We start from the raw sequence: 8,582 nt of genomic DNA, 5'->3' as shown, positions 1-8,582 counted from the left end.
GAAAGCAAAGGATGGATTTGCAACCTGCTTTCAATCGATTTTTGCGGCATGCATCCTAGAAATAACCATTAAGCAGCTTGTTGAATAAAGAAAAACTTTGTAACTTCCTTATTGTTTCTGAATACACTCCAAAAACGATCTAAAATGAGCAAAAATGTCTTAAATGTAGTATATTTTCCATTAATTTGAGTAGGTAAATAAGGAATTTGTGTTTTTAGTCTTAAAATAAGATAATTAGATCATATGCACTTGAAATAAGGCAATGCAATTGTGTTTTCCTGTTTTAAAGATAAATTGTCCGTATCAATACCTCCTCATTTCAAGGAGGTAATGATACTTATTGCAGAAATGTCAATTTTTTTGTTTTATTAGCTCCTGCTGCTTCATTTCATAACCAAGACTGCTGTCTGAGAAGCTCATCCAAGCTCTATGGCTCTAATGTGTTAAAACAGATGGCTGTGAGCCCACAGCATGATTCCCTCTAAAATTTTTTAGATGTTTTCCTGACCATGTTTATGTACCTAACATAGTTCAATAAAAGTAGCTTCCCCTTTTAACTTGTACAGGTGGTGTAGGAGGAGTTTAAGTATCTTGGGATGTTGTTCACGAATGAGGGAAGAAGGGAGCGGGAGATCGACAGGCGGATTGGTGCAGCGTCTGCCGTGAAGCGGGCGCTGTACCGGTCCGTCGTGGTGAAGAGAGAGCTGAGTCAAAAAGCGAAGCTCTCGATTTAGCGGTCGATCTACGTTCCTACCCTCATCTATGGTCATGAACTCTGGGTCATGACCGAAAGAACGAGATCGCGGATACAAGCGGCCGAAATGGGTTTCCTCTGTAGGGTGGCTGGGCTCCCCCTTAGAGATAGGGTGAGAAGCTCGGTCATCCGGGAGGGACTCGGAGTAGAGCTGCTGCTCCTCCACGTCGAGAGGAGCCAGTTGAGGTGGCTTGGGCATCTGTTTAGGATGCCTCCTGGACGCCTCCCTGGTGAGGTGTTCCGGGCACGTCCCACCGGGGGGAGGCCCCGGGGAAGACCCAGGACACGCTGGAGACACTATGTTTCTCGGCTGGCCTGTGAACGCCTTGGGGTTCCTCCTGAAGAGCTGGAAGAAGTGGCTGGGGAGAGGGAAGTCTAACAAGAATAGGAACGTTAACAGTTGAAGTATTGCAAAGACTGTGCATTAATGCTTTCTCTAAACATCTTTTTAATCTACTTTGAACAAAAAAAAAAGGACATGATTAGCTACCTGAAGAATTATCGGAAGAAAATGTATTTTTGTATTTTGATTTACCAAATATAATGTAAATGTTTGACAGATATAAATCACATTTCTTCATCTTCTGGATGCTGAAAGTACATCTTGGCTTTTTTTTTTATTCATGTTTATAGAAAATTGATGTGAATGAAAGTCAAACTTCTGACATGGACTACCCAGTGTTGAGAAATCAGCTGTTAATCTAGAATATATATTATATGAAGTATAATATATTATATATAGTATATATATAATATATGTAATACTGCCTTTTCTGGTTTCCAAGATACCCTTTGGTCTGATAATCAAGCGGTTTGTAGCAGAGAGGTCAAAGACATGTATAACACAAATGGTATGACATCTCTGGTTTATACCTGATCTAGTAGTCATACAAAAAAATCTAGACCATTTTTTTTGTGCTTAGCTGCAACAGTTGTGGCCAGTCATTTCAGATGTGCCTCTTCCATGTTTTTGTACATTTTTAGCATCTGATATCTTTAACTGACTATACAGATATTCTGTTTTCAATCATAATCCTTATTAGCAGACAACTATTTGTTTTTAGCACAACAAATACTTTGATCAGGGTAAAATATCAAGGCATCTGTTCCTCTTGGAAGAGTTTGTACCAGCCAAATGACTATGTTCCAGCAAATTTACAGACACAGTGAATGTTTCTCTGAGTTTGAAACACCAAATCAGTGTGACTGAAAAGCAAAACCGCTTTCAGTCCAATGTGATTCGGTTTTCTTGGAACAAACAGGACAGTGGCATGTGAAGAAAAATGCCTGCAAGTCTACACATTCTGTTTTTCCATACAATTTCAAGAAAACTTTTGAAATGTCACAAGAAGAAAAGGCTGATTAGCCGTGTTTTCTCACAAGACTGCATTAACCAGGTTAAACACAATTTAGTCTAAAGTGAATATTATGTATGACATAGAGGTTGCAAAATAGCAGAGACACATCTGAGAAATATGGAGCAAGTTTTAAATGTTCTGTCAAGTCAACTAGTATTAGTGATTTAACATGCTGTGGAGACATGGACAAAGAAAGGCTATTTTAATGACAAATGGATGAAGTTGGGGAAATATTATTTCCAAAAAAGCCTTGCTAATGCGATGTTTCAACCAGTCCATCTTTGGTTTTGGCAGATCGAGGCAGCCTCTTATATTTACAGTGTGTCTCACACTAGGTCTAACCTTGTGATGTTTCAGTAATTAAATACAAATTACCTTCTGCAGGTACTCATAAAAAATACATACTCACAGCTTATGCATTGCTTTTCATTTATATTTGCTGGTGATGCTCCTTACTTTGTTCCCCAACTGTTGCTCCTTAAAAGCTACTGTACTTCTCCAAAAGGTTTAACATTTTTATTCTACTACTTGGCTTTTCTCCTCACCATCTCGAGGTTTGACTCCCCAATCACAATGTTAAAACTTTTAGGCCTTACTCTACCTTCTGTATATATATATTTAAAAAAATTAAGATAGTCATTAGCAAATCCTGCTGTAACGGGCTAAGTGTTTTTATAAATTTATGAAAAATGTACCAACCTTTAAATGTGTAAATTAAAAAATAAGCATTATAACAGACATGGCTTCTTTAGGCAGGTGATAACTTACTAAAAAGCACAGCGATCTCATCCCTTGCACATTTCTGTTTTTAGTTTTAACAGGCAGCCTCTGTGTCATGGTTTTTGTTTTCTTCAAGTCCCATCTTTCAGTTTTCATTGGTTTTATCCCCGTTTTGTGTTATTGTAGTTATTTTTGATTGTATTTGAGTTCTTGTATTTTTTGTTGCCCTCTTGTGTCAGTCTCCTTTCCCATAGCTTCCTTCTAGATTCCTCTGTCTACACCTGCTCCCAATCTACAGATTAGCCTGGTCTTTGTTTTTGTCTCCCATATATACACCTCCTGTTAAGTCACTGTTTGCTGGTTCCTCATGATCATTTCTTTACCCTCCATGTGAGTTTTTCTGGATTTCAATATTTTGTGGATTTATGCTTGTGGATTTTTGCTTCTGTTGAAAACCCTTAGATGTCTGCATTCGGTCTTTCAAACCTCCACCCAACCTGACATCTGATGTTATAGTTAAAGCAGTATTTAAAATAATCCTCTATGAACTGAAAGCAACTCTGGAATCCCACCTTATCTATTTAGTGATCGTCTGTACATTGCTCCTGTCACAATACAAAGTTATTTCACATTTCATTAAACACAATGAAGCATTCACAAACAAATTTATCTTTAGTTTTGGAACATGGGGGAGGAGGACTGGATCATTTGCTAACATAAAAAAAAATCAGGAAACATTGCAGAGTCAGAGAGGTGGAGCGGATATGTGGACTTAATGGTTACTGTAATGAAAGGTAGAACTTTCCCACTCTGGAGCAATGTGACCCCTCAACCCACCCATCTGCCCCTCCAACAAAATAAAAGGAAAGAAAAAAAACCTGCCCCTATGCCTGGCAGAGCTCCCAATGAAACCACATGCAAACTTAGATTCCTGCACACAACAGCCTCCCTCCGTCCAGCCCCCACATTCTTTCGGACCACTTGAACTTTTCAGGGAAGGCAGTTTTATCTAGAAACTACTGGTCAAATGCCAGTTAGTACATGCCGACATAGATGGTTTTCCAAAAGAGGTAAGGAGAGCTACAAACAAAAACACACCTTTGTCTTGTCTCTTGCTTTTCTATTTTACTTTTAGATGTAGTGATTATTTTGGTTCTTTAAAAAAAGGTAGATGCCACCAAGAAACAACTCTCAAAGAATATTGTGAGAGATCCCACCTTAAAGATTCACTGTAAAGTTGTAAACAGCTCATCTTTCAGTGACTGTACATTCAAAATGTTCAATTAAATCATTCACTAAAAGATTGAAATCAACATGACCTCTCTCCAACACTGAGCTTAAATACTATTTAAATAATTGTATTGAGATAGTGAAAAATTGTTCAACTTCCAAAGGAAGAAGTTGGTTATGATTGTGGTTAGGATGAAATCTTAAGGATGTCAGCCTGTCATGCTCAGGAGCTTCTGTGAAAGTCCAAAGATACATCAGTTCAGAGTCGTGTCATTGGCTGAATCTTTCAGCAAGATGTCTGGCAGAGCTCAGCATGCTGACAAAGTGGGTCCACCCTTGACCCTTCCTGTAGTTTGTTTTTTATCTCAGCTGGGGATAGGTTTGAGGTTTGAGGAGGCTTGTCCTGAATCTGGTTTCTTTCTCTAAACATACAGAAAAGAAAAACAATAGCAGAAGGTGGTATGATTTGTTTTAAACAGGAATGCCTTATACAGTTTAACAGTATACTAATACTAAAATATGAAAGCACTGCTAGTAAAGTCTATTAATTAAGGTAATAAAAATGTTACCAAAAAAATTGAACTTTGCGATTTAGAATCAGTTCATTAATTTCAAATAACTGTAAAAATATTAGAATGGAAGGATGACATTAAGAATTTTTTTTTTATCTGTAAAATTATTCACAATGAAATATCAGTAATTATTGAAGATATTCCGTAATATATAAACATTGTATAAATAGATACAAAGCCATTAAATGGTGAATATATACAAACCAGTTTTTTCCCGCTCATTTTGATAGTTAAAATCTTAATTTTGGGTTGTTTTGTTTTGCACACCAACATCTACAGTAGAAGTTGAGATTTTACATACAAGACTCTTTTCTTCTGGTCTTTTAAAATGTCCTGGTTACACATTTATCATTTTAAAAACCAAACCTCTTCTTCAACATAAGTAATGTCCTAAGGTCTTATACATACAAGGCACATCCAAAAAAGAAAAACACTTTTGAGTAATGTCTAGAGTTTTATATTGTATATAAATGAGTAAACATACGTCAGTTCATTATGGGCTTCTTAATGGGACTTATCTATGGTTTTATACCAGTTTTATGTCTGATTTGTAGATCGCATTGTCAAAACATCTCCACCAGAAGAACATGTTTTGAAGCAGCTGTTAGGCTTGCAGAAAGATTGAACTTCTGAACTCATGAAGAAGCTTTACCTGTCCAGATCAGAGACATGCTTGGTGAGTCTGGCAGATGCTGAATCCGAAGTGAGGAAACAGCAAAAAAATCCAACAACCTGTGACACGACTGACAGCCCTTTAAGTATGAGGGAATGGAAAATCAGCTCTTTGTGTTGAGATTTCTATGTCACTCGAGATGAGAGATGGAGGTGTGGGAAATACATGAGCAGAAAACTAGATGGAGAGATTCAGACATGGTTTCAGACCACAAAAAAAAAGCTCCATTCTTTTTAGGAGCAGTTCTGGTGCTGAAACCCAATGGGCCCAGGTGTTCCCAAGACCTTTTTTTCTGCGTTGAAATTATTACCAATAAAGAGATAAAAAAAAACAAAAAAAACGTAATTATAAAGTCGTGAAAGACGTACAAACAATTCATAATGTATGAATTTTAATTAGCTAAAGCTCAAAATGCCGCACGCCAAGGAACTGGCCCACTTTAGACCAGGACCAGACACCCTGACCTTCCACTCGATGAAGACCATGGAGAGCCTCATTCTAGCCCACCTGTGCACCATGGTGAGCCTCACCTTGGATACGCTGCAGTTTGCTTACCGACCTGACATTGGAATGAAGGATGCCATCATCTACCTGTTGGAGTGGTAGCTCACTCACCTTAAGACCACAGGGAGAACAGTGAGAGTCATGTTCTTTGACTTTTCCTGTGCTTTCAACACCATCAGACCAGAGCTGCTGAGAGGGAAGCTAGAGGATGCTGGATTGGAAAGGCATCTTGCAGCCTGTATCATCAACTACCTCAGTACTTGCAGCTGCAAGGCTGTCAGTACGAAGTGGCAGTCTGCTGTACCGGGGTTCTCCCAGGGCATCATTCTGTCTCCGTTCCTCTTAACCCTTTACACCTCAGACTTTACCTACAACACGGACAGCTGACATCTCCAGAAGTTCTCTGTTTCTGAGGGGAAGGAGCTGTCGGTCATCATAAACTTTGTGGACTGGTGTGAGAAGAACTACCTGTGTCTTAACACCAGTTAGACCAAAGAGGTGGTGATCGACTTCAGGAGAAGACCCCCACCCGATTCCCCCGTGAACATCCAGGGGCAGGACATAGAAACTGGGGAGAGTTTCAAATAGCTGGGTGTACCCATCAATAATAAACTGGATTGGACTCATAACACTGATGCCCTGTATAATAAGGGCCAGAGCTGCCTCCACCTCCTGAGGAGGCTGAGGTCCTTTGGAGTGAGCAGACCCCCGCTTAAAACCTTCTATGACTCTGGGTGTCGTCGGCCCTCCTCTAAGCTGTTGTCTGCTGGGCCCCTGGCAGTGCAGAGCGGGACAGAAAGAGACTGAACAAACTGATGAGGCTGCGCTCTGAACTCAGTGGAGGAAGTGGCTGAGAGGAGGGTGGTGTCCAGGCTTACATCCATCATGGACAACACCTTCCATCCTCTGCACCAGACTGTAGAGGAGCTCCTTTAGTGAAAGACTTTTACACCCTGTTTGTAAAATAAAGCGGTACGGCAAGTCATTCATCCCAGCTGCAACCAGACTCTACAATGTGACACTATAACAACAAAAATGTGTGCAATGTATAATGTGCAATTACTATTTGATACCATGTGCAATAACCTATTTCTCTATATTTCACATCCATTGCAATAACTATATATATACTATATTAAATGTATGCTATAAATGAGATCTTTGTGTGTTTTACTATGATTTTTACTATGACATTCTTTCTTCATTAACCTTTTTCCATTATAACCACAGCCTCACAAACCTTCCCTGATATCAATGTCTGTAAGCCACCTTTTTCTCAGACCAATCACTCTAAGCCCTGAAGGCTGGCTAAACGATACTGGCTGCTCCCACGTTTTTGACAGTTTGGTAATCTGGGAATCTTCAAGTTTTGATTCTGCAGCCAAGACTTTTTATTTTATTTTTTTAGATATAACAGCACACCCTATAAAAATGTGAAGCTGATAACCCCATAGTTTTACAATCAGTTTGACATAACTATAAACATGCCAAGATGATAAGGTTATGAGCATATTTTAGATACAGCAAAGGTATTACAGTGATACTAAAAAAGTAAAAGCATAACGGGAAACTTTACTTTAGAGGCTAAAGCCTATACATATTATAAACATAAATATGAATGAACAAAATCAGCTTCATCTTTGTTTTTAATGCAACACTGTGTAACTTTAACACACTAGGGATGCTAAACCTAGAAGTTCCAGGTCAAGGGCCCCGGGCCTAGGAAAGCCAGGCAGATGAACTCCGAGTCAGCTCCCATGTCAGAGGATGAAGAGAGCACAGTCAACCACAACTTGGATTTGTACAAAACTACTATATCAGGTAAGAAATGCATTTTTATTTACAGCAGTTTGTATCAGTATTCATCCTTTTCCAGCACGTCCGTTGATGTTTGCAGAATTTATTAAATCGACCACCCTCTCCATGTGATCGTCTTAAATATTCAGCTATAATAATTTGTTTCAGCTGTGGACGAGCTGTGGATCAGCTTTCACATTCTCTTGTCTGACAGACTAAAGATAGATGTAGCATAATTTAAGCTGTGTTTTAGGGTCAAGTAGCATGTAATGCAAAGCTAATTGCAGATATCCTCATAGAATTTTGTGGTGTGTGACAGATGGTGTCACAGTCCAGTTGTGCAGTGCAGTTAAATCCTAACAAGTAAAACATGGAATAATTATATGTAGAGAAATTTATAATTTATATTAATCACCATTGCCTATCTCAGTTATTTAAAACATGTGATTCTGCTAACACAGGTGCTGAAAGGAATATGCTCCCATCTACAGTATGTACAATATAGAAAAACTGTTGGTGAAAAAATAATTAGCTGCTATATCCTGCAAGAATTTTATCATTCTGAATTGGTTGTCACTGTAGTAAAATATCTGTAATCGGGTCTCATTACAGCCCACTGTTAAATATCTCTGTAGAGTGCTGGCTTGTTAGATTTCCAAGTACTATTTTGGGGCAACATTTATCCTGACTTGCTCCTCCTCAATCCATTCATTGTCATATAAATCTTCACTTCATAAACTCAATTTGGAGCCGGAGATTTTGCTCTTCTTACCTTTGTAATGAGTGGACATTGTATTATGCCCTGATGCCTAGTTAATCACTCCAAATACAACATTACAGCCCCACTGGGATCTTTGGGATGCTTTCTCGGCTAATGAATATCGGCCTTGTTAGCTACAAGCATAAACAGAACTGAAAAATAAAAGATACAAAACAAGGAAAATTATTTGGTTTGGATGTGAGTATATGAACAA

Source organism: Cyprinodon tularosa, unplaced genomic scaffold, assembly GCF_016077235.1.
Source record: "Cyprinodon tularosa strain WSP-4 unplaced genomic scaffold, ASM1607723v1 ctg569, whole genome shotgun sequence".
Taxonomy (NCBI): Eukaryota; Metazoa; Chordata; class Actinopteri; order Cyprinodontiformes; family Cyprinodontidae; genus Cyprinodon; species Cyprinodon tularosa.
This window is presented reverse-complemented; position numbering follows the sequence as displayed.